This window comes from Rattus norvegicus, chromosome 16 (assembly GCF_036323735.1).
Source record: "Rattus norvegicus strain BN/NHsdMcwi chromosome 16, GRCr8, whole genome shotgun sequence".
Taxonomy (NCBI): domain Eukaryota; kingdom Metazoa; phylum Chordata; class Mammalia; order Rodentia; family Muridae; genus Rattus; species Rattus norvegicus.
Genome location: NC_086034.1, coordinates 47,984,063 through 48,010,968, shown reverse-complemented (window position 1 = coordinate 48,010,968; position 26,906 = coordinate 47,984,063). Strand labels below are relative to the sequence as shown.

Below are 26,906 nucleotides of genomic sequence, written 5' to 3'. Positions count from 1 at the left end.
CTTACATATAAAAATTGAAACCATTAGAGATGTTGGTGCTCTATAGCATGACATTTAACAATTCAATGCCCTGACCAAAATACATTTACAATTCAAGCAAAATCACTACCAGTACAGTAAGTTATTTTTGACAAAATCGATCAGAGACTATGTAGTCTTAAACTATGTATATTTTAATGTAGAATCACAGAAGCAAAGATTAAGGTCAAAAACCAATGTTCATAGTCCACAATGTGCTCTAAAACAATATGATAGCAGAAAAATACATATCCACATCTTATATAGACTGAAGAAAAAATGTTCTTAAAAAAAGTTAGTTTGGTCTTTAAGAAAGTAGCTAAGGACTTAAAAAGATATTGAGGTATTTGTTCTTATCTGTGGTACCAAAAGTTAAAAAAATTCTAATGAAGTACTTTCTTTAGATATACTAATTTACGTGGGATTGGTGGAGAGAATCTTAAAATATCTCTGTGTCTGATGTCACTTTATAAACCAGGAGTTGTAGGTCCCAGTTCACTAACGGCCAAAGGATCAACATATTTGTACGTACTCCAGAGTGCAGCACAAGTTCTCTCCAGGCTATAACAACAAGAATGATGGGAGCTTGAATGCTGCATGGTTAAGTAGTATGCTAAAATGATGAAATCTTGCAGAATTATAATTCTGTGATTATTAGGAAGGTCTACCATAAGGAACTGGGATAGAGACACAAGGTTGTTTCAAGAATTTTCCTTATTCTCCGTGTACTCCGCTCTCTGGCTTTTGTACCTCTATATGTCTTAAAATGTGCTTCTTCAGAACAGATGACAATTCAAGATCTATTAAGTCCTGAGTTAACAAATGGACAAATGAGAGTTGTTCTTAGATTATACTGACTTTGAAGTTCAATATTTTATCTAGAAAGATGCTATGAAAGAAGTATGCCTTCTTGTACATAATGTAACATGGTTTATTTGAATCATCCTCAAAATGAAATAATGTTCTAGGAAAAGTAAAAACTTTAGAAGAGTTCGATTTATGTCAGGGTTCTATATGGAGATAATAACAGGTAGATTGTAATGATTTCAGGGGCTGACTTTGCTTTGGTGGATAGTATTAATTCAAATATTTCCTCCTAAATTCCTGCCTTTGTTACTCAACTTATGTCTAGAGAATTTGGGATTAATTATGCAAAGGCTATTAAAAGATTAAATCCAAAGTTGTCATTATTGCTTCTTCTTAGATATAAAAATTACTGAAGTGCAATAAAAGATAATGCTTAACCCTTTAATATCAGAAACTTTACAGTAGCTTAATTTTACTACTATGTTGGTCAATAACTAGCTCAATTAACACATAAAAGTCCTATTTATTCTTTCTAAAATTTGGAAGCCTTTTGATTTCAAATGTAAGATATTACTTTGGTAAATAGCAGTGATTAAGATTTTACTCTATATGTAGTATATATTTTGAGATAATATAGTATATTCCAAATATTTTGTTTAGGTTGTACCTTATATTTTTGAAGAAGGTTGTATTTTTCTATAAAGAGAAATGTATTGATGAAGATGAAGCAGCTCTTGCCACTATATTGTAGCTATTACTTGAATTTACTACTTTTAAAAACAGGGAGGTGAGAATTGGCAAGCATCCTGGCAAGATGAAAATTTAAGTTAAGGTTTGGGGATGTTTTTTAATGTGCACCAGGAATGTAAATAATCAAATAAAGCAATGAAATATGTTTTAATATTATTCAGTGTCACCATATTGTAGAAGTCACACATAACTATAGTTTGTTGACATTAAATGCTTATAATTTTTCAAGCCAATAGATAACAACATTTCATTGAGGAGAATTTATACCAATAAAAATAATATGTATTTCTCTATTTTGTTTGGCACAGAAATAGGCTTCTTTACTGGGGACATAGTGTAATCCCATGGTGTAGTCCTTTATTAACTCTTTAGTACAGGCCACGGCGCTTGAAAATAATCTTGAAGCTCTCTATTACATGGTCAGTCATCTTTGCCTAATGCTGTCCGGCTGCTTCACTTCCCAAAAAAAGTATTTTTAAAGTCACAAAGAACTTAAATACCAGTGAACATTGTCCCTAGCCATAAACAGTAGCAAAATTCCCACCCAAAGATTATCTAAATATATTTAAAAATAGCTAAGAGTTGAAGTAGAAAGTCTTTAATAAGCCCAAAGAATGCAATCTAAAGAACAAAAAGAGCCAAAGAAGTGCTAGCATATAGGACTAACTAAAATATTACGGGTGTATGATATATATTCCTCCACAGCACTTCTATTGATATTTGAAAATTTAATAGCCGTGTTGCAGCCACTGAAAGGACAGGAATCTACGTATCTAAAAATAATTCAGTGAGAAGCCGTCAGCAGGAAGGATGAAATAATATATCCTTCCTTGAAGTTCATCATATTTTTTTGAAAGAAGAGTAAATCTAAGACCAACACAATGATCTTTAAACGAAACAATATTACACACCAATATCTCCTTCTTATCAATAGGTGACAGAATCGTATCGAGTTTCAGGCAGCTTGCCTTGTATTGCACTTGTGTTTGATGTTCATTTTCATAAGATTTCACAGTTCCTGTAATTAAGCTTTGGGCTCCACGCATGGTAGACACGTGCTGTGTGGCAGAGCTTCATTCTCAGAGTCTCAAGTTGCCTTATTCTGAAAGTAGAGCTTGCTGCCTAGTCCAAGCTGATTTGAATTGACTTTTACCCTAGTAGTCCTTTCACACACCATCCTCCTTCCTCAGGCTCACCAGTATCAGGATTATAGTCTTATACAGGATTTATTTAAAAGTTCACAAGGAGGTAATTCACTGGTTAGACAGGTTTCTGACCAGATAGAGGGAAGTATCAAAGAAAATGGCACAGAATGAAACGCTTTAATGTGAAAATTGAACTGCTAGATGTTATAGATGGGTGATTATTCATGATGTTATATATTCAATTCATTTAAAGTATTTTGAGTTACAGGCTTCCAGAGTTTTAAAAATAAATCAGAAACTAAGAAGTGAAAAAACAAAAAGGAGAAATAAGACAGAGGAAAAGGTGCGGAGGAGGAAGAGGAGAAGGAGGAAGAGAAAGAGGAAGGGGAGCAGGAGGAGGAGGGGGAGAAGAAGGAGGAGGAAGAGGAAAAAGAAGAGAAAGAGGAGGAGGAGCAGGAGGAGGAGGAGAAGGAAGAGGAAGGCTAAGGTTTGTTTTCCAAATAATGATGAGAAAAGAGACAGGTGAGCACACAGAAGCCTATGCATCCAAAATGATGGTACAGAACTGCTACATTTCCACAAAATGAACATGAAATATTAAAATTAAAAATTAAGTTAAAAAAACACTCTAGGCATAAATATCACATGCTGTTCTGTTAAAGATAATTATGAAAGGGCAATTACAAAAATTATAAACAGGACTTGGAACTATTAAAAAGCAGTTTTAAATAATTTCTTTTCTCACACCATTTCAAAATGCATTCTGAATTAATCACTTCACCTTTGAAATTGGCTATTTTGTGTTTTCAAATGTAGAGTTGTTAATGTTTCGCAATAAGCTTGCACCGGGTCAGGGAGATAATACAAAGTGCGTTTCCATGAGCAAATAAAAAGGAGCCCAGGACTTGTTCTTGACAAGAAAGCTTAGCTGAAGTTACAGTAATTTACAAATATACAAGATTGCCATTTTGCCTGTTCTGTGCCCTTTACTAAGTGGATTCAGTCCACCAGAGAAAGTTGCTTCTTTGAGTGGATTCAGTCAGATCCTTGCCATCTGTGCTTGTGCCTTGGGATTTGAATTTTCCTCCATGCCGAGCCTTTCAGATGCTGTGACCTGGAAACCAGTTGTCAGGACCTTTGGAGACTAAGTTTTCCTTTAGCCAGGGAGAAAGGTTGGATTAAGGGCTGAGTTTCTTTTGAGTTTAAAATTTTAGCAAGAAGCTCAAGAGAATTTAATTAAATACTGAGACATCTTCCTGACCAATGTCTACCTATACTGATGATGACACAGATTCCCCAACTTCTAAACAGTCAACAACACTCACGATTAATGTGCTCCTGAGTTCACACCACTGCCTTCAATGTTATTATATTCCAGTATGTAAATAATGTGGGGTTTAAAAATCGAATGCATATTAGCTTAAGTTATGCCTTGTAAGCTTACAGACTATGACACTTTCATCGTAATTGTATAGTTTCTCCCCATCGGGAATGGTGACAATGGCATGGGTTAAAAGATAACCACATAGGTATAAGTGGTATGAACCTATATGAAAAAGTTATTGTAATATAGAAACACAATAGGAATAGTAAACAGTATATTTCAGAAAAAAGTTCCACTTTAGTCAAGGATATATTTTTCTTGTCAGGGCTCACATAGTAAGTCTTCTAACAGTGAATTTTTTTAAAGCAACATATATTGGTATGTGTATTAGATATTATCCACAAGGCGAGTGGCTTCAAAGTTTCCTCGTCACTTTCTTTTACTCATTAAAATGATGCGTGTGTCTGCTTCACATTCTCTGGGACTTGTAAAGATTTTCTTTCCCTCCAGAAGTTTTCAATCTAACAAATCAGTATCAGAGCATCTGTTTGATTATATCTACTTCTCAAAGAGCACACTCAAGAGGGAAAATTAAAATTAATTGAGAATTATGTTGATAGCAGCCAAACGGAATTAAACGAAAATGTGTCATGGATTCCAACTAAGGTCATAATATGACTATTCCCTCAATGAAAATGCTAAAGGAAAACATAGTTAATTGGAAGGAAAAATAATATAGAGCAAAACATGTATGTGCTTATGTCTAAACCAGGTCATGCCAGTGCAATTCCCTGTGAACAATGCCATATCTTTCTGCAGAAGCACAGCAGAAATCAATGGATGTTCATAGCAAACCATCCCAAGGGAAGACAGAGCTTTGCAATTACAGTCTTGATACTTATCTTTCTCTTAAGAGAAATTCAATGCATGGGCTCATGGCTGAAATGAAAAGCGATAAATTGATTCAAAGTGTGCTCATTGCATTATGCTTAATATATAATACATTCCCGTGTGATGCCTGTGTTTCTTTTCAGGAAATAAAGAATTTGAATACAATGGTAAATTCTCTATAATCTCAACCATCTTGTCATATTATCGTCTCCTCAAAAGATAGCTGGAAGTGATTTTATGAAAGCTGCTGACTGCACAGTTTCCTCTTCTGTGTAATATTTCCACTGTCCCAATCCACAGCTACAGGTGGCTTCTCATCTTTTATTTATGTCACATATTAATAAAAAGTACATAAGAGATATGTGGGACCACATTTATTTTTTCTTCAAAAGTGAAATTCCATTGAACTGAAAGAAAGAAAAAAACCTCTGAAACATCTCAGTCTTGTACCTTCAGCACTTAAATGTTTGCATATGTGATCAGATAGACTGTATAAAATATTAGATATTTGGCATTGGACACAACAAAAAATTTTTCAATTTGTTTACTTTAGTGTATACATGTGTAGTGCATGTTATATGCTATGTATATGTTTGAATGTAGGAGGGCACACAAATCAAGCACTTTTGGGTTCACATGAGTCAGCACAATCTCAGCTGTCGATCTTCCCTCCTTCTCTTTGAGGCAAGACTTTATTGTTTGCTGCAGGTTCTGTATTTCAGTCTGGCTTAACCCCAAGCTCTCAGTGGATTCCCCTGCCCTCATTTTACATAACTTGTTGAAATACTAAGGTTACAGACCTGCACAACCATAGTGGCCTCTATATTGCTTTCAAGGACTAAAACTCAGATCTTTGGGTTTAAACAAGCATTTTTGCCCACTCATATCCCCTTAGCCTGAAAAAGTATATTTTACAGATCAGAGATCACAGAGTTTCTTTAAATCTAGTGCAGAGGCTGTTATGGGAATTACAAAATGTGGTTATTAAAGAGACTGATTTATTTAATTTTTTGTCTCTATTTACAGTCATGAGAATCATGATCTCTGAACGTAGAGATAGAAATGTCCATTAAAACTGCTTTGGTAAGTCTAATACCTTTTCATTTTGAAGAATCATGACACAGAAAAAAAAGAGTAAAGGAAAAACACGGCAAACACAATTGTTTCATCATAAACAGTTTCACTAGGAGCATGTGGTAGATGTTTTAATCATAAATGTTTAAATAGGACCAATGTCATTCATGATGTAGTCTCTTCGTTTCTTCCACCCTCCCCAGCCTTTGGCCATTTAATATGAACCCAAATGACAGCCACTACCACACCATCCATTCCTATCCATACACAGACCTTGCTACACACTTGTCTCACAGCCAGGTAACCAGCTTTCTCATATGAGATCGTTTACATAAACTCAATTCACGTAGCATACGATTTTCCCCCAGCAGTGATTTTCCGTATAATGGCAGAAGTGCTCCAGAAAGCAATTTCATATGTTAGCATCTTTGTGGTTCTCCCAGCCGTCCCACACTCTGAAGCACTAAGACACCACTAATGTACTTTGCCCTGTGCCATTATGGACGAGGTGTAAATGCTAGTGGTACAAGCTACATCAAGGCACTAGAGACCTTAGGTAATCTATTTATAAACTTGTGCCTTAAGAAGACTCGCCGAGTTTCCAGTTTCTGGCACTATGCCTGGTGCATGATAAGCAATCAATAAATATTGGACTAATTAATAAATATCCTTTTTGGCTCCTTTTCACAGTAAGATGGGCCAAGATGTATAGGTTGTCACCGGTAAATGAAAAAAAAATAAAAAAGACTTCGCTCACCAAACCGGGAGCTCTGAATTTAGTGGGATGGGTGGAGTTTGTCCAGGCCGACAGGAACTGGATGTAGATCTCTCCTGAGAGACACATCCAGAATACAGCAAATACATAGGTGAATGCCAGCAGCAAACCACTGAACTGAGAACAGGACCCCCGTTGAAGGAATCAGAGAAAGAACTGGAAGAGCTTGAAGGGGCTTGAGACCCCATATGAACAACAATGCCAAGCAACCAGGGCTTCCAGGGAGTAAGCCACTACCTAAAGACTATACATGGACTGACCCTGGACTCTGACCTCAAAGGTAGCAATGAATAGCCTAGTAAGATCACCAGTGGACGGGGAAGCCCTTGGTCCTGCTAAGACTGAACCCCCAGTGAACGGGATTGTTGGGGGGAGGGTGGTAATGGAGGGAGGACTGGGAGGGGAACACACATAAAAAGGGGAGAGGGAGGGATTAGGGGGATGTTGGCCCAGAAACCGGGAAAGGGAATAACATTCGAAATATAAATAAGAAATACTCAAGTTAATAAAAAAAAAAGAAAGTGAAGGCATTTTAGAAAAGAAGTTTATTATCTCATCTACTTTTCAAATCTAAGCAAAATTTAAGTACATAATTCTACAGAGAAATACCTAGGGGGCTTTTGAATGTTTATATAAGCACATATCAACAATTGATTATTAAGGAATTAGCTCTAAGAAAATTACCAGAGATTGGCTGTAATATTTAGCACCAAATATATTTACTTTTTGTATAGAATATAAAACTGGAAAATATTTAAACGTTAAAATGTGGGATTTCTTTTAAAAAAAGAAAGAAAGAAAGAAAGAAAGAAAGAAAGAAAGAAAAACCAGGAAGCCAGAATTAAATACCCCCCACAGGAACGCCACTCTGCTAATAAGGCATGAGTATTGAGACAACAGCAGTTCATGAGTTGTCCGTCCTCTTTACTTGCTCTCACTACCACTAGGATGGCTACGTTAGATTTACACCATATAGAAATACCTAGCAAAGGAGTCTTATCAGATTGGTCTCTGGGTGTGTTTATAACGAATTGCTAACATTTCTAATCCACAGAGGAAGGTCCGCCCTAAAGATAAATAACATCGTCCTCAGATTTTAAGATATAAGGCGGCTAGCTGAGCACTAGGCGTGGTTGCCTTGATTTCTGTTTCTGACTGTGGATGTGATATGATCCCCATCTCACAGCTTTTTTTTTTTTTTTTTTTTTTTTTTTTTTGGAGCTGGGGACCGAACCCAGGGCCTTGCACTTGTTATGAAAGCGCTCTACCACTGAGCAAAATCCCCAACCCCCGATCCCCATCTCAAATTCTTGTAAATGTTGTAACGCTAAAGGGATGGATGTTGAACTGTAATATTGAGCTAAATGCAGCACTTCTCCCTCGGTCGCTTATTATTACAGTGTTTTGTCCAGCCTTAGATGGGATAGTAGCATGCAAACCTTCCCGGCTTCCTGTGGCAAACAGGTGGTCCGTGGCGTTCTCTGTCCTAGGAATCTTGAGCTGAAAAGAAATATTCAGTTCTATTGTTCTTAACATAGTTTCTATTTCATAATAGTTACTTACATCACAGTAGTGCTATCTTGAGTACATTGCTGATCAGAAATGCTTAAAATAGTAGCAATGTTTTGGCCTTTTTAATAAAAAGCATGAGGAGGTAGGATACATTTATTAACAGTGTTTACAGAGAAGCACTGCTACTCTGAAAGAACCTCTCTTGGTTTGGTTTAGATTTTACATTGATGTTAAATGTTTGTTAGGATAAACTAATAATGCGTGTATACATTCTTTGTTTTATCATCATATTTCAGAAAGTAAACCATAACAGTGACGGGAACACCCTTCCTTAATGTTGTCAAACAGTTCTTAGTTTATTGTGCATAGTTTTTCACAAATACTTTAAAACCACTTGGCAAATTAAAAAAGCCAGTATCTGAGTCTTATTGAATTAACAGATTAATATTTATAGAAGGACTGTCTTTAGTGTCTCAGATATTCTATTTAACATGGAAATGTTGGTATTAATAATTGAAGGAGGATCAAATCACATTAAACATTTAATGTGCCTGAAATTATATTTAAAAATAGTTAATATAATTTCAATTCTGTACACCAAGGAAAGTCTACAATTAGATATTACTATCAATTTGCAAATAGAGAAGCTCAGACATTGGAAGACTTGACAACTGACTGATGGTCTGGTAGCTAGGAAACCACAGACCCAGCATAGTGTGCAAGCATCTCGCACAGAAATTTCCAAGACAGATCCATCAGTACAGGTGTGGTCATCTAGTCCTGGTTATGTTATTGCTATAAAACTTTCTTCACCCACACCTTTCCAATTTGTAGAATACATTTTATGTTTCTATCATACATCTTAAATATAACACTTATGTGTTATATATCTAAGCATAAATCATTTATATTTTAAATACCCTCCATTATTTTGACAATGGCTAATTAATGTTCAGGGTTTGATTTTTAAGCCAGATTTTAATCACTTTACTTTACATTTTCCACAAAAAATAATACTGCTATTATTTCTTACATTTTTTCAGTATCCTCATTTTCGAATTGCCTTGCTATAATCTCTCTAATACTATTTTATTGTAGATATTGTATATTAAAATGCACCATATACAGAATGTATGTATGTATGTATGTATGTGTGTAAATATATGTAAATTATGGACATTTTCCCTGACACAGAACTGGGGTTCCTGTTAATTGTGAGCCATCATTTACGTGCTAGGAATTGAACCCAGGTCCTCCAAAAGAGTAGTAACTTTGTTCTCTTAATTGTTGAGCCATGTCTCTCACACCTGTAAATGTGGTTTTTCAATTACCTTGATAGATTTTCCAACGTTGTTGTCTTTGTCAAATTGGTTAATAATGTTAATGAGGAGAAATATGTTTTCCTTTATGAACTCCTGTACTTAATGTAGCATAAGCTTTTGCATAAGGATTTGAAAATTAAATAGTTTCTGACTCATAGTGTTCTTTGTTTAAGGCAACTCTAATAGTAATATTACCAGTTCTAATTTTATTCTTTTTACTTCATATTGAGGCAATTCTACTGATTTTTCTGACCTCCGAAATTGTACCAGTCTGATGCAGATTTTAAGTTATCTTTTCTAGATCCTGGTGTTTTCATTTATTCCTAGATTACTCCGTTGTTCCTTATCTTTTATGAAATTTGAAGAACCTGGATTTATATTTACATGCATATATTTCTTTTACTTAATTGATAATTGCATAAATATATGTGTTTTATTATATATGTAACAATTGTCTATATCATATGTAACGATACATTTTATTGGTCTTAACTTTATCCTGGTTAAAAATTTTAAGACATTTTCATTATTATTACTCACTGTACTCCTAAGTTAAGAATTAAATGTTTGTAATTTGATGTTACAAATGTTTTACAATTTAAAAGTACACATTTTTATATACAGCACATGTGAATGTTATCTGTTGCGTATGTGTTTGTAAGCCTGCCCATATGTATGTGTATGTTTGCACACGTTTGTGTGTGTGTGTGTGTGTGTGTGTGTGTGTGTGTGTGTGTGTATGCATGAGAACAAAAATGTGTAGAGAGAGACGTTGGCATTATTGTCTTCTTTAATACCTCTCTATGTTATTTTCTGAAAACACTTTTCTCATTGAATGTTCAGCTTGCTAATATTGCTATCTTGCCTGGCAATCAGTCCCGAGGGATTCTCTTGTCTCTTCAGTACTGAGTTTGCACTTTAATGCTGCTCGAAACCACTTTCATATAAAGGGTGCTGTAGATAAAACTCTAGTCCACATACTGGTGCACAGAGCTGTTTACCAACTGCTCTGTATTTTTTTAATTGGATATTTTTTATTTACATTTCAAATGTTATTCCCTTTCCCAGTTTCCCATCCATAAGCCCCCGTCCCATCTCCCCTCTTTCTCCTTCTTTGAGGGTGTTCTCCCACCCACCCCTTCCTCCCTCCCCACCCTGAAATTCCCCTACACTGGGGTATCCCTGCTCTGTATTTCTAATTCTTGTATTTTCTAGATATTTTGCAATTGCATTGTGTTCTTTGCATGTTTCAGTTCTGTCTAAATAGGTATACATTATTTTAAGCCACACAATACACTGTTACTGTTTCATATTTCATTGAGTTTTATGTGTGTTTGTTGAGTTTGTGCATGCCTACATAGCTTATTATATATAGGATTACTTTTATGAAAATTGTGTTGGTCAGTCCATAGAACATGAATTTTAACACTAGTATACTGGGTAACATTGATTCTGTCAATAAAATTATTCTTGTCACAACTTAATACTTATGAATTAAATTACTAAAACAAGCTATAGTAAGCTAAACACAAGACTCATGCTTTTTCTCTCCTTATTCATTTAGTATTTGTGCTAATTTAATTCAAATATTTTTAAAATATAATATCATAATGTAAGGGAATAATAACTTCTAGGACTTGAATAGAAAATTTGTGGGAAAAAAAGACCCTTGCTTTCTCCAATTATTTTAAACCAAATTGCACACATTTTTAAAAGTTTTACATTTTTGATAATTTTTAAGTTTATAATTTTCACAGTGAAATTGTGATCCAAATCTATATTTCTTGGTGGTAATTATAGATTATAAAATATTGAATTAATACACATTATTCTTTTAAACATGAAAGAATTTTAGTAATTGGCTTGTGTTTAATTTTCAAGTCAGTTCCTAATATTGTTTTGCAAAATCAAATCTGTCTTGAAAATTAGAGAATGCATAAACTTATTAAATATAATATATCATACTTGCAATATATGATTTTTCTGTTTTTACACACTGAAATAAATCACCTATTTATTTCTTGTATAGAGAATTTATTTATTGTATTTCTGAATTTCTTATATAGAGAAACAGTGGGAAATCAATGTAAGCATTACAAAGAGGGAGCAAGGACAAGAACTTCATACACAAAATAACCGTGCCTAGTCATACTGTTCTATAAAATTTACCAACATGAAGTGCCTGCCAAGGGCCCATCAAGTGGCTTATGACTATCATCTGGTTAGTGGCAGGAAACCACAATTCAATTCACAATAAAGGATCTGGCATACTGCACTACAAAGTGATATTTATATTTTAAAAATAGAATCATACAAAACTCTTTTTAGAATGAAAAACTAAAGGTCTAAGAAAATAAACAGCCTATTCAAGTTTATAATATTAGTAACTAAAAAAGCAAGCATCAACTCGGTTGGATTTGTGTTCTTAGGCTCTGTTTTCTGTATGGGTTGCATATAAGAGGTTAGAGAAAAGAGCCCATCACTGCAGAAACAACCAATAGAAATATGTGCTCTAATCCATCACACACTCAAAACATTATTTTTATTAGCTCGACTTGACCCTCACAAAAATACCATTGTCCTGGTGAGATTACATAACACAGGTTACAGAGTTGAATTGAATTTGTGGTGTTTAATTGATTTCATTCCCTGACTCAGTTTCCTCTATTACTTCTTATGTCTAGAACAGAGTTACAGCTCTCCCAGCCACTGTATTTCCATTTTGTGTCAGTTACGGTGACAATTTCTCAAGGTTATCCAGTCTCAGTGATGTACTCAAAATGAATGTTCTGTGTTCCAAGGTCAAACTTTTCCCATCTTGGGGACTGAAGAGTGCCTCTCTCATGTCCTAGAATCCTGCCCTCCTGTATCCAGGAAGGCGAATTAATTATTTTGCAGATGCAAATAAGTTAAGGATGTGGAGATGAGATCATCCTGGATTCAGGATGAACACTAAATCCTGACCTGAGATTCAATAAATGTAAAGGGAGAGAGGTTTCTCTTAGGCTGTCAAAGAAAAGGGACTGCAGACTTGAAGGGTAGATGAAGAAGACAGACTCTGGAATCACACAGGTGCAAGGCGAGGACAACGGATCCCAAGGAAGATAGTGCCAAGGAAACAGCCAGCTTGGACTTTACAGAAAGGGCCAATCTGCCGATAACCCCTGTGGGACTTCTGGCATTCAGTGTTAAGAGCAAATGGATCTCTGGTCTTTTAGGGCACCGGTTTATGTAATTCTTTAGGGTTGCACAAGGAAACTAATGAAGTCACCATCCCCATCACTCCCTTTTTCCTGTGCTTTGATCTCCTTCAAAGCAGTTACATTTCCCACTGCGTCTCCCGAAGATGCAATCTAGAATTTCTTGTGATTAACTTCCCAATTAACTGAAAGGAGGGAGAGAAGTCTGAGTGAACACCTGAAGACAGCGTCAAAATCACAGAGAAGTTAGGTGCCAGGCAAATACCTTTGCCTTTTACAGTTAAGTTGACTGGCAGGTTATATACAAGGCGGCTGGCTTACTCTTAAACAGGCTTTGAAGCAATAGAAAACAAAGGAGCTGGGACGACCAAAATCGTCAGAAAGTGACCTGATAATCAAACAAAGCTAGAGAGGAAGGAAGCCAATCGGTACTGAGGAGTACAAAGATGTCTTATTTGATATCACACACGCGCATACATGCACACACACACACACACACACACACACACACACACACACACACACCCACACTGCTATCTGAATAATGCTGTGGTTTACAGTATAGAAAAATACACAATTTAAAGAATTACATTTTATTGTTTAGATCAATGTACTAGATACTCTGAATGAACTATGTATTTATACAGTATTTACAGTAACTATTGTTCAATCATTCTGTTATAACTTCTATCTTTTTTTGCAATCCGCATAAACCTCATATAGAAATCTCCTCAGTGCTGACCCTGTATTTAATTTGCACCGAGAGTCCTAATTCTGTAAGGATATCTCATGCTGAAAACCTATGACTATTCCTATGGTTTTGTTCATATCAGGATTTTCAAAACACATGGATGATCACCCAACAGAGAGAATATTGTGAGTGATATACCAGGAGCAAAGTTACGTCTCAGTCAAGAACAGTGTGACTGGTGATCTTAGCACTGAAATGTTATATAGAGGATGATCAAAAGGACAAATAGTAGGCTCTGACCAGTCTTTAGGCAAAGGGCAGTCAGATGTGAACTTACAGGAATGAAAGCTAAGAACTTGACGTTAACAAAGGAAGTGTAACCTTGCAAGATCAAGTTTGTTCAACTATGGTGGTTAAAGACACAGAATGAGAAAACGTTTGAAAAGACTTTATGGCTTGAACCTTTAATTTAATAGCTAGCAACCAATGATAATTTGTGTGATTTTTCTTTGAGTATTAAACTAAAAGAGTTAGGAGAGGCAAAGAAAGATTATGTAATTAAGATAAAACTAAGTACAGCAGAAAAGAGACTGATTATGGATGAAAATCTTAAGTGCCTGGGATCCAGAAGGGTCCTGGTTCACTCTTACCTGAGACTTCTACTGTGCATACTGGGAACTCTGTGCAGCTTGCTGACTCTATAAGAGAATAGCAGGCGATAAGAATCGTTACAGCGTGGTTATCAGGCAATGAGCAGTTGATCGTTTGTCTCAAATTTTCCTGTCTGTATAGGAGTTCTTGCACAATTAATTTACCATGCACGTCTGTCTAACAGCAAGCAACGAAGCAAGACCTTCTGGAGAGATGAAGCACTCATATATGAACCGAGAGGAAGAGAAGAAAACTCTGTAGAAGGGAAAACCGATTTTGAGAATCTCTTCACAGATAACAAGGCTCATGTAGATATTGACATAATCAGAACCGAGGCGACTATTAAAGGCATACCTAGATAGTGAGCTCACAGCAGTTGTTGAACATCCAGATGTAGATAAATTATATTTATTTTAATGAAAATCTTTTTAAATTGAGTGATGAGAAGCAGTTGAGGTTTGTAGAACCCACAGAGAAGCTGGGTATAGTGATACATCTGGAACGATCTGCTGCTAAGGCGTCAGTAGGTGGAGACCCAAGAGTACCTGGTTAGTATCAGTAGCGGAAACTGGGACTGTGGGCTCACAAACAGATGCTGCATCCAAAATTTAAGACAGGGAATGAAAGAAAACAGTGGCAAAGTCCTACGGACATACACAGAGAGGCTATACCACACACACACACACACATACACACACACACACACACACACACCACAACCACACACATACACACACATACAAACACACATATGCACACACACACACAAAAAGTGATAGATTGTTGTCTCATATTCAAAAATATTTAAATAACATACACTATAAATCTCTATATAATAAAACTTAATAAAATCTTCATTTGTTTATAATGAACTTCATAATTTCTACATACACATGTAAATACCAATTCATTCCACAGCAAAAGACAGTGTAATAGTTACTGATATACATGACAGAATATGAGAGTATGAGATTTCTGTATAAAGGAATGATATATTGCAAGGTAGGTTGAGCTAAAGTACAAGTAAATGGGACTATCATTAAATTTTATGAAAATACTCAAAGATTTGTGGTAGGTGTCACATGTCACATGTAATACTAAGGTAAAATATAAAATTGTGTGTACTGTAGAATATACTAGCCAGGATTTTTTTACCCTGAAGTAGAAGTACTAAGAACAAAATTTGAGATGGCAATATCTTGTAAGCATCATTAAGTATCACTTGATTTCAAGAGCAGAAATTAGAAACAAGAAAATGTAAATCACTAATAAAAACCCACACAAGCTTTGGGTAAAAGTCAGATCTCACATCAGAACAGCATTTGGCAGTAAAATATATATAAAAAATGTTTTTCCAGTCAATGACTAATTCAAGAGTCAACTACATTAGTATGGAATTCCTATTTTTATTAGAACATTTATTAAGAGAATTGCATTATTAGCCATGTGAGAAATAACTCACAAATACAGCCTTATGTAGTGTGTTTTGCTTTTTATGGTTAACTTTAAAGAAATGTTTTTGGGTATCAAAAATGTCATGAACAAAAATTAAAATGAATTTAGCTTCTTTGCTAACATGAGCATGGTATTGTTTTTGTTTCTTTCTACTATTGTTATTATTACTATTATTAAGTCATTATTTTAATCATTTACATCTCAAGTATTGTCCCCCTTCCCAATCTGTCCTCCCTTTCAAGTTCTTCACCTGCTTCCACTTCCCTTTGCCTCTGAGAGAGTAGAACCCCAGTGTCCCCGGACACTAGGACATTGATTCCCTACAGAATTAGGCACATCATTTCCTGCTGAGGCCAGACAGGGCAATCTTCTGCTGCTTATGTGCCCAGGACCTTGGAACCACTAGTCTATGATGAGCAGAGTATTTTAAAGATGTAAAATAAAGGGATTTTTTAAATAAGGCCTGCTAAATCCTTACAATGACCATACACAGAGCCGTGAAAAAAGATGATATGAGAAAGACATTTAATGACATGACATTTTGATATTTATATGCTTTTGCAAAAGGTCATGTTAAATGTAGAGATATAAAAAATAAATGTCTGTCTTATTCATCCCATTGTACACCTCTGTGCTTTGTGCTATACATTATACTTCTGTATTTATGTATTATTGTTTTTAAGAACTACTTCAGGAGGCAGTAGAAAGACACTTCATGCCCTATACAACGGTGAGAATTGATCCCTAAGTTCTACAGAGGAGAAAGACAAAAACTCTGTCCTGATTTTTGTCCCTTCACAGCCATGAGTAGTGACTGGACAAACACATCCATCCCCACATCTGACAACATAAAATAAATAGCATTAGACTCTTTAAAGAACTGTTTCAGACATCAAAATGGGAACTTTAAAAGTGTAGTTTTATAATATGTATAAGAAGGAGTAGTAATTTCAATGAAAGATTTGTCCTGAATGCAGGAAAAAGAAAAATGGTCTTAGTGAATTAAGAAGAAAGAATAAAAATCTTCCTCGATACGAATCTGTTATGGTCCTTAAAGAATGACTTATAAAGTAACATTTATGACTTTCTTAATTATTATGTATTAAATTACTCTATATTTTTATGCTCCCTTATTTATTGATGTGTACGTGGTTATGTGAGTGGTCTGGAAACATGTGGAGGTCAGAGGACAAGTTTTTTTTTCTTTTTTTTTTTTCGGAGCTGGGGACCGAACCCAGGGCCTTGCACTTGGTAGGCAAGCGCTCTACCACTGAGCTAAATCCCCAATCCAGAGGACAAGTTTTGATAGCATGATTTTCAACCATGTGTGTTCAGGAGTAAACTCAGTTCATCAGTTGTGGCCATAAGTAACTTTACCTACTGATCTGTTCTTTTGGCTCCTACAAATATATTCCTCTAGTATATTTTGTTTCTGTGAAGATAAATGTTTAAAAGTAATAATAACATCACAAATATTTTGAAGCACAATTATTTTTATTTTCACTTTCCTTTTATTCTTCATGCTTTTATTGCTTCAGTATTTATCTTCCCTTTCTGTTGTTTATTGTTTCCTGTTCATTTGCTATACATTGTCTGTGAGTGTGTGTGTGTGTGTGTGTGTGTGTGTGTGTGTGCATGTGTGCATGTGTAGCTTGCACCTGTGCATTCTGTTCTTCTAGGTGAGGACACCAGAGAGGATATCTTCAGATGTCTATCCCTTTTTGCCCTATGGCCATGACATGAGGGCTCAGGTTTCATTTGGAACTAGTGTTCTTAATCCCAGGTGGCTGCTGAGTCCCCCCTGACATTTGTCCTTTTCTGCACACATTGGGGTCACAGGCAAACACAGCCACAGACAGTTTTTCTTTGTTGTTTGTTTGTTATCTTTTTTTCGATTCCAGGTATCACACATTTTGCTTGCATGTCAAATATTCTCACGCAAATGTTCCCTAGTACTGATACTCTAATAATAAAGGATATTCACAGGATATTCACAGGTATGTCTCAAACCTTTCATCCTCGTGCTCCAGAGACTGGGAAGAAAGACTGCTTCCAGTTTTAGACCAGTATGTTCCTCAGGGAGGCTTAGTCTCAAAAATCTTAAATTACGTACATAGATGATAGATAGATAGATAGATAGATAGATAGATAGATAGATAGATAGATAGACTGACAGAACATACATCGAAGAATGTAACTTCACAGAAAGCTTTGTCATTTTAGCTTTTGGAAGAGCAGTTTTTACAGGTGGTGTGGGACCTTTTTTCAGTTGTTGCTGATCGAAACTCTTAATAACATACTATTTTAGTAACTTTGCTCCTACGGGCTTGGTTTACAATATGTGTCCTTGCAATGATAATTAGATCTGGGATTGATGGTTTTTCATAGCAGCAACATGCATGCAGGAATAAAATGTATTACACAATATATCAGTGTATGAATTTGAAATAAAAATTTAACAATCCAAAGCCTGGATTTTGCCAGAAATCTCAAAGAACAATTTTTCCTGAAGACTGTTTGTAAGAGTAAGCAGATCACTTTGAGCTTGCCTCGTGAGTGATAAAATATAATACACGATCTTACCTTTCAGTATACACTGCTAATGCTATTAAGTGCTTATAGCCACAGCTTCAAGATTAGAACGAGCATCCTGCTTTCTTCCCTGGAGAGTAGCACCCTTAGGACTATTATTGAACTTTCCATTCGGATCCTAGTTTTGTTTGTATGTATCACTTGCACACTTGAAACGTTTACCGCTCAGATATTGTTAACGCTGTCAATGTGAGCAGGCTACTTCTTTGAGAGTGCATTTTGTTCTCTTTGGTGGAGGTTATTTTTGTCCAGCTATGTCTTCTCATACAAAACCTTCTGATCCATTATCTCTTGACCTTTTCCTGCTTTTTACATCTTGAGAATTTTGAGATTATTTTCTATTACTTTTTACTAAAAGCATGTTGTTTATTGAGAGATTTTATGCTTTATTCATATGGTAAACAATGCTCTCTGACATTTTTCAATAAAATATTTTCAAACATTGTTGTCAAAATGTAACCAGGATTAACCAGGAGGTTCGAGATAATTTTAAATGAATTCACCTGCTGCCGTACTGTAAATTATTTAAGGATGAAACTTCATAGCTTTGATTACCACCCAAGTTCACACTTCTATTTTACACAATTTTCCTTTAGTAATTATACTCCATCCTTGGAAGCATTGCGAGTACTTGTTTGTTTTTAAGTTTAGCACTATGGTGTTAATCACAAAGTAATTCCAAAAGAATAAGTTATTAAATTAGAAGACTATTTGCTATCTAAAAAGCAAAGAACTCAGTTATGTAACAACAGATTTAATGTAAATTATTTATAAGAAACATTGCCAAAATTTGAGTTAGAGCATTCAGTATGAAATACTTCTATGTACAATTTACAGTAAACCTGTTGTGAAGGTGTTTTCTATTCTAGAGGGTCTTTGAACTGATTTAATTTTTCTCTTTCAAAAGGGCGATCACTATTTTATCTCAAAACTATTATTGGTCCATTAGTAATGTTATTTAAATATATGAAAGTATTTCAAATTTTAAAATAGGAAAAAATTAAAAATGATTGATATGTTACCTGAAGTATATGTATAGCAAGTCACTAAATAATCATCTAACAGAAGGAGTGTGCTAATCTAAAATGAAACTAGAAAAGTCAATAAGACATCTGAAAATACAAAGTTATTATTGAAATTATTTTTGTTTCTAGTTTATGCTACTTTATCTATGCTAACACTTCTTAAGATTGAGTCATTCACAGTCATCTTCCTGAAAGCTGTCTTTTTTAGATATGTGAGCCCACCATTCTATTTTTCTTTTCTTATTTGGCAAATCAGTTATTGTTAACTATTTTAAAGGATAAAATTAATAAAATACCAACTTTGCTTTAAATATTACTAACAGATGTCTTGCATATATATATTATGAACATTTCATTGACCTATACTCAAATAGAGAACTTTAAATTGTAATGTTGGAGTTAGTAATAGGTTTTGAAGCAACGAGAGGCACATTTGTCCAGCTTTTTCTTGACCATAAAAAAAGAAAAGCCAAGTTCAAAGTACTGTTGACATAGAAAGCAGACACAAGTAAGAGCTGGTATTCACTGCATGTGTAAGTATAGGGATTTTAAAAATAAATAGAATGTATACTTTTAGAATGGGAATTGCCATAAAATGAACTCGGTAATGATAATACAGAATTTTACTTGAATTTATCAAGGAAAATAATTGAATTTAAGAAAAAAAGGATTGAGAAAGGCATGACAAATAGCTTCCTAAACATAAACATTTTTAGGATCTGTCTCTGAGGAAAAGTCTACAGTATAGATGATATATGCAGAATAGAAATGAAGTATTTTGAAATTCATGTGCAAATAACAGCAATGAAGGAATGATAGTTCAGCTCATTCAATATGATATCAGAGGAATATGTTATTGAAAGAATTGCTATCATAGAGCTAAAGTAACTGAAGTTCTAAGAAAATAAGAAAAATATTTATTTTCACAATACCAATATTCTGTGTGTGTTGCTAGCTTAAATTTCCTTTGCACATTTGATCCTAATTTTAAAAAATAGCATCTATTGATTTTAATTACGGGATGAAAAGGGTGAATCAAAATCAGAGAGATCCCTTATATTTCAAGGGCACTGGATCTGACAATTACACTTTAAATAATTATTGTCAAGCTTATGGATATTTTAAACTTTGGTGAAATAGCTTAGAAATAGGCTTATGAGGGAACAAACCAGCTATCACGATTGTTTCCCACACTGTATTCAACATGTCATAATTACACTTACACTATTCTGTTCTTGTAAAAACACATGGTGGGTTATTAAGGAAAGTAAACACATAATTTCTAGTATTCAGGTTTTCTGAAAATATATTTATACCTTGTATATAATTACAGACCTAAAGTAGAAACCATTTCTAACATTTACATGAACAAATTTTACCTAGACTTGATGAAAACTGGTTATTTACTCCTTACTGATTTCATCATATAACTTAACATATGCTTTTTAAATAGGTTATAAGGTCAAACTTTATTTAGTGAGTACACATTAAACAACGGATTGAACTACTCAGGAAACCTTAAATGTTGATACAGTTTATTTATAAATGTATACATTTGGAAAAAATAAGCGATTGTTGTTTTTAAATTTTTAAAATTCAGTATAAAAAGAACATTTATTCAGAAAAACCACGAACATAAAGCAGAGGGAATATATGCAGAATGTGAGTGGTCCGACCTCTCTTTCCTCATCCTCACAGAATCTAGATCTCCAGATGATATGCTTCTGATTTTACATGTCAGTGGTCATGACTTTACTGAGATTTATGAATTCAAAAGAGTGATTTTTAAATTCACATTAATGTTCTAAATCTATTATCTAAATATGACCATAATGATCAGTAAATACTATGATAGCCCAGTTCAAGATGCGGCAGGAATCCTGACTGCATAGGAGAATTATTGGAGATTGCAGTAGAATAAGATCCGTGACATAATCACTTGGCAAAAGTGTATATTCTGGGTCAAACGCCATCATTTTTAGTCTTTCAGTAATAATAATAATAATAATAATAATAATAATAATAATAGTAATAATAATAATAATAATAATAATAATGTTACTTTACTTTGGATATAAAGTTCAGAAAATTATCCACAACATTTAAAGTAGCCATACTCAACAATAGAAAATAACATTGATGTTTTAAGGCTTTCTTGGAGCAATCAAAGTCATCTTTAAAAGCTATATAAATATCTAAACAGTAGCTAGGCTCTTCCCTCTATACTCCTCTTTACTCTAATAGGATCAAGCGGTGACCTCAGTCCTCGTCTTCCTTATTCCTTCCATATTTTATTTTAATTATATCTCTCCATGCTTCTGGAATCAACTCCCTGGAAAGACTGTCTACAAAACAAAACCACAGTTATTTAATAGTCTAGGACTGGAATTCTGCTAAGCAGTTCTTTTTCACAATATAGTATCAGTTTTTGTCATAAAAAATTCTCACTAATAATTTTTAAATAAAGGTTCTGCAATTGAGGAAGGTATGAGAAAAAAGTTCCTGTATTTTCTATTTTTTTCTCTAAATTACATTATAAGTGACTCATGTAATACATTTCTACATAGAGTAGAAGAAGCTGGATTTTTTCAAAAATGAACAAATGGGCAGGGCATCAGATATATTACATATGTCTATGGAAAAATGTCCTCCAATATGGAGATAGAACTGAACATTTCCTCACAGAAAATCCTTCTGGATCCTTGGACTTTAAAGAGAATTTTGGAATGATCAAAAAAAAAAAAAAAGCCTGTCCATCCATTGCAAAGTACTATATAAGTGGAACTGTACTTATATTAGTAATATATAGATTCATATACAGAAGCATATATGTTCGTAATCCATAAATTCACCTTAATATACAGGAATATGTGCACATATGTATACATGTAAGTATAATTAAGCTACACTTTTAGTAGAATTTTACACAATAAAATACAGATGGAAAGCATTTCCATACATCAGGAATATTTGGGACAAGTATAAAATGAAATTAAAGATGTAATTAAATTTGAAACTATCATTTGAAGTAAACTTTGGGATCTCCATAGTTTCTACTGAGGTTTCTATTTCAAGGTATATTTGTAATTATTTCTGTTTATGTCTAATATAAGTTTTATATGGTCATTGAAGTATTTGACAAACACACACACACACACACACACACACACACACGCACACGCACACGCACACACAGACACACATTGACGAAATTTTTACATGAAAGTGACAGAATCCAGATGCCCCTTAAAATTCACACTTCATATGTGTGCATTTTCTGAGAATTGTACAGTCAAAGCCATATGTACTCAGAATGTATACCTAGAGAAATCCAACAGGAAGTTGATGAGAAAGGGAGTAAAGCTACAAGGTTTCAACTTTGCTTGACCATCACTGACTAATAAATCTCTATTATCTTTTTGAGGGAAGAATAAGGAAAAAAATAAACAGAAATCACAGCTTTTTCACAATCTCTCAGTCTCCTTATGTATTTATAAAAAATCAATTCTCTTGAAATCAGTTCCAGTCTAAGCTCGGATGCCACCACCTTAAAGTGCCTGAAGAAAATTACATAATGTGACTAAGTTAGGTTAAAGCTAATCTGAGGAAATAGAATGAAAATGTAAGCAATGCATGAAATGAAAAAATAAATGAATTCTAAAAATCAGACTTGATGATGTCCCATATCCAACAGTCATCATGAGTTTTAATTTTGAAAGAAAAGTTTTGCTTTAACCTTAGAGATTGTTTAACAGAAATCCATGCATGATTGTTATGATTTCCAAATAAAACTTTAAAATTAATAACTAAGCTATTTCCCAGTTATTTTCAACGTAGCTCAGAGTATTTCTTTATGTGCCCCAGAACAAGCTAACTAATATGCATGTAATACATCCTATGTGTACATCCATATAAGTGATACACTGTGCATTAATTAATTTAGTACTTCTCCCATAAACCTAACACTAGTTTCTGTAGGGTTACGACTTTATTGTATGAAGATGTTCCTAAGGAGTAACTTCAAAAAACTTTTGGAATATCATCTATTTCCAAAATCATTGTGAATCAATTTTGTCATTAATAGTGAAGATATAGTTAAATGGTTTTCTTAGAAAATAATCATGATAATTATAGTAATCATATAAGAACACTTTATTTTTATTTTTATTTTTGTTTAATGAAATTAACAACTGTATTAATAGCTGACTCTAAAATTTCCAGTCAGAATTATTAATATTAAGGTAGTTAACAGATTTAGTAATGATAAGAAATTAAAGTTTTGGCACTTTTCTCTGAAACCTTTATGTTCTTTGCAGTGTGAGGGACTAAATTTGAAATAGTTTGTAGAAATACCTATATTTATTTTATCTGTGTGGCATGAGCCAAGATAAGACTAAATACTTGACAAAGCTAGTGACATTATTGAATTCCAAACCCTTTTGATATTGTCTGAATCTACCAGAAATACAGTTTCAGGGATGCACAGTTAGGTGCTGTTCAATCACTTGATGAATTAGATGCAATCACATGTACTTTAAGACACCCATGAACAATAGAAAGTGCATTTAACTCAAATGATTGCGTGTGCTAATTTTCTGAAGGGGTCTTGGTTATCTTTTTATTCCTTAAAATATTTGATACAAAGCTGTAACATTTTAATTTCTAAATTATGATTCTAAAATAAGACTTAATTGGTATGTTTCAGACTACGTAGACTTAATACTGTACCACTTTGTAATATACAGAGGAACATTGACTATGAAGATACTTGTTGTGGAGGAGTTGACTAAAGGCAAGACCCAGCATTGAGTGCAATGGCCCTTGACTTTGTTTAAGCCTTTTCTACTCTGTCTGTAAAATGGACATTGCAATTTTCTCAACTGTATAGTTATTTTCTCAGATGCATTATTTGGGGTAAAGTTTTAGAATATATATAGGATCTATTATCCTTGCTACCATAATTGTGGTCCTAAAAAGTCAGTAGACAGGTACTTTGAGAAACACTGGCCTGGCTATTTGAAGACTTCCTTGGTGTGGTCAGACCACGCACGTTTCAAGTTTTCTGTATTTCTAGAGAAAGAATAACATTAATTCAGTTTGATCATCACAAAGCTACGAAGTACTGTTAACATTCAACTATTTTAAGAAATACATACCCCTCCCTTCTTCAGTTTATAAAACAAAAACTTAGTTGTATCTAGGCTGATAATATTTATTTACTTTTAGGTACAAGTTTACACACACACACACACACACACACACACACACACACACACACACACACTATACATTTAAACCTTACTCATGCCATGGCAAAACCACATTGGTTTTAATGGTGCTGTTAGCTTCTTATGAATAGGTCCACTTGTACTTTAATTTATAAAAGAAGCTCTTTAGAAATGTTTCATGAAAGTTAGTAAAAAGCTCACAGAACTGAATTTTTGATCCTTATATTTTAGTCATATTCGGTGGATATGCCATTGTTTCAAAGATAACAAAAAATCCAGTGTTCCTGATAAAGCAACTCCATATACTTTTTTCCCCCAGCAATGGGATTTAATCGAGATAAATGAGTGTTAGACTTGTTCTAGGGCCGTTTTCCATTGCTCCATCTGCTGGATGTGACTACGTCTCCTGCAGCAAGTGGGAACCTCTCAAACTAACATGAATTAATTCAGCAGGTGGCTTCAAAAGGCTCAAGAATGTGGCTTGTGAAACTTATAATTACTTTTACATTTTTTGTTCCGTAAGAGTTCCTATTTTCCTTCAAAGAAAAGGAAATGGGGGAAACAGAATATGATCTTAGGGAAGATACACTTCACAGTAGATGCAGTATTGCTCCCAAGAGATAGGCTAGTCTGCTAGTTTGAACACTATCTCCCCTTGAACTGATTTCTGTAACAGGTCCTAAAGCCTCCCCTAGCCAAGAAAGGAAAAATCATATGTAAAATAACTTTTTAAAGCATTTTAAAACGTGACAGTGAGGAAACATTATCACAAAAGGTAATCAGGTCTCTCCACAGGATTAACCAAGTGATTGGGTGCCATCTCTTACTGACCCCTCGGTGTCTATGCAGGCAGGTCTTGAGTCGCACGCTTGGACAAGGCAGCCCCAGTTTTCTGTCTTCTCCGAGTCACAGACAGGACAACATGCAGCTGCTGCCACCAGCCAGGCCGCTTTCCCTGCCGCCACCTCTACAGTTGCTTCCAAACCGCGGTTGCTGCTACTGCAAAGAAAGGGTTACTCCTCCCCAGGAGTCAAGCGCCTACAAACTTCCCCTGTTTTACACGTACGATTTCCTGCAAACTTGTAAGCCCTTTCCTGCAGAAGGCCCCAGGAAACCTTTATCAAGCCTCACAGGCAATAGCATCACAACCAACATCACCAGAAGGTAAGAGCTGCGATTCTATCCGAAAGGCAGTCTTCATTCAGATGGGAAGAACCCCTTGCAGCATCAACTGCTCCCACTCGGTTCCTATCAGCAGATTTACCAGCGTGAGCAGTCGCAGCTGCCATCAGCTAGTGTGAATGAAGGTGGAGGTAAAGTTTGACGAACGGTGACCATCCCTGGCAGGGAAAGCATGTAGACAGCTACCTACCCACGAGGGCTGGGTGAGAGGAGAGGATTCCTGTAGGAAAAGTGTCACGTACCTTTCTCCGGTTGCCAGGGTGCTAGCTCAGAACCCCGAGAGTCTGCGATCTGTCGGGGCGAGCGTCCAGCCCTGGCCGCGGGCTCCTTCCCAGGTTGACCGGAGCAGCGGCCGCCGCTGCGCCCGGGCGCGGGGCCGAGCAGCCTGCGACGCGCCAAGGGCGACGGGCACTGCCAGTCACTTGGCCCAGAGAAGTTGGGCAGAGCCTCCGTGGCGAGCCTCGGCCACCCGGGAGAGCAACACGTTTAGTTTGAACTTTCCAGCTCCAGTCCCAGCGAATACACACTCACGCACACACACGCGCGCGCCGAGAGCCTGTCACAGGCGAGCGGACTGGCACCGGTGGCTCTCTGGCCGCGTCTTTCTCTCTCCCTCGCTCTTATTGGCGCGGAGGTTATTGTTTTATTTATTTATTTCTTCCTCTTGGCTCCATCCCCCCGCCCCGCGTCTCCCGCCCTGCCTTCGCCCCCTCCCTCTCCTCTCCACTAAGTGTCTCTGAGCCCAGCGGTGGCTGTCGCTCCAGCTGCGGCGATGAGGGCTTGCTGGCAGGTCCCCCCCTTTTGCAGGCGCGGGGACCCAAGCGCCCTGGGAGGGCGGGGCACCAGGAGGGAAAGGACACCCAGGGGGTTCTGTTTGCTGTGGAGGAGGCGACGAGTGTCAGTGGAGGTGAGGGGACTTCTCTTCGGATTCCCCGGGACAGTGCTGTCTGCAGCCCCACTGCTGGCGAAAAGGGAGAAGCTGGTGATCGCTGTGCAGAGACTCTCCACCCTGGTGGTGGATGCGCCTGAACCGCCGCTGCCTCTGTGAGTGCAGATGCACCGGCTCCAACACGGAGCCGGAGCCGGAGACCGGGTTCGGTCATCAGCGGCTGGGCTGCTATCCTCCTCCAGGGCGTCCCCAGAACCCAGAAAGCCGCTCCAGGTTCCTAAGCGGGCTTTTAGCCTCAGGCAATACGAGTGGTCATTTTTTTGTAAATGGTGGTTCGAGTGTATGTAGTTAGGCTTCCACACTTCCCTACCTATC

At 35.8% G+C, this 26,906-nt stretch overlaps 1 protein-coding gene across 12 annotated transcripts in view; it reads right to left on the bottom strand.

Annotated features, from left to right (window-relative positions):
• Tenm3 (teneurin transmembrane protein 3) overlaps positions 1–26,237 on the bottom strand; it is a 2,726,621-nt gene extending 2,700,384 nt beyond the window's left edge. For 6 of the 12 annotated variants that reach the window (XM_039094506.2, XM_039094513.2, XM_039094510.2 and 3 more), the window contains exon 1: positions 25,885–26,237. The gene's annotated coding sequence lies outside the window, so the exon portion shown is untranslated. Of the gene's footprint in view, positions 1–14,159; positions 14,208–25,884 lie in introns of all 12 variants that reach the window. The other 6 variants (XM_039094514.2, XM_039094515.2, XM_039094516.2 and 3 more) reach the window with 3 other exon arrangements.
• Between the last annotated feature and the right edge of the window lie 669 nt (positions 26,238–26,906).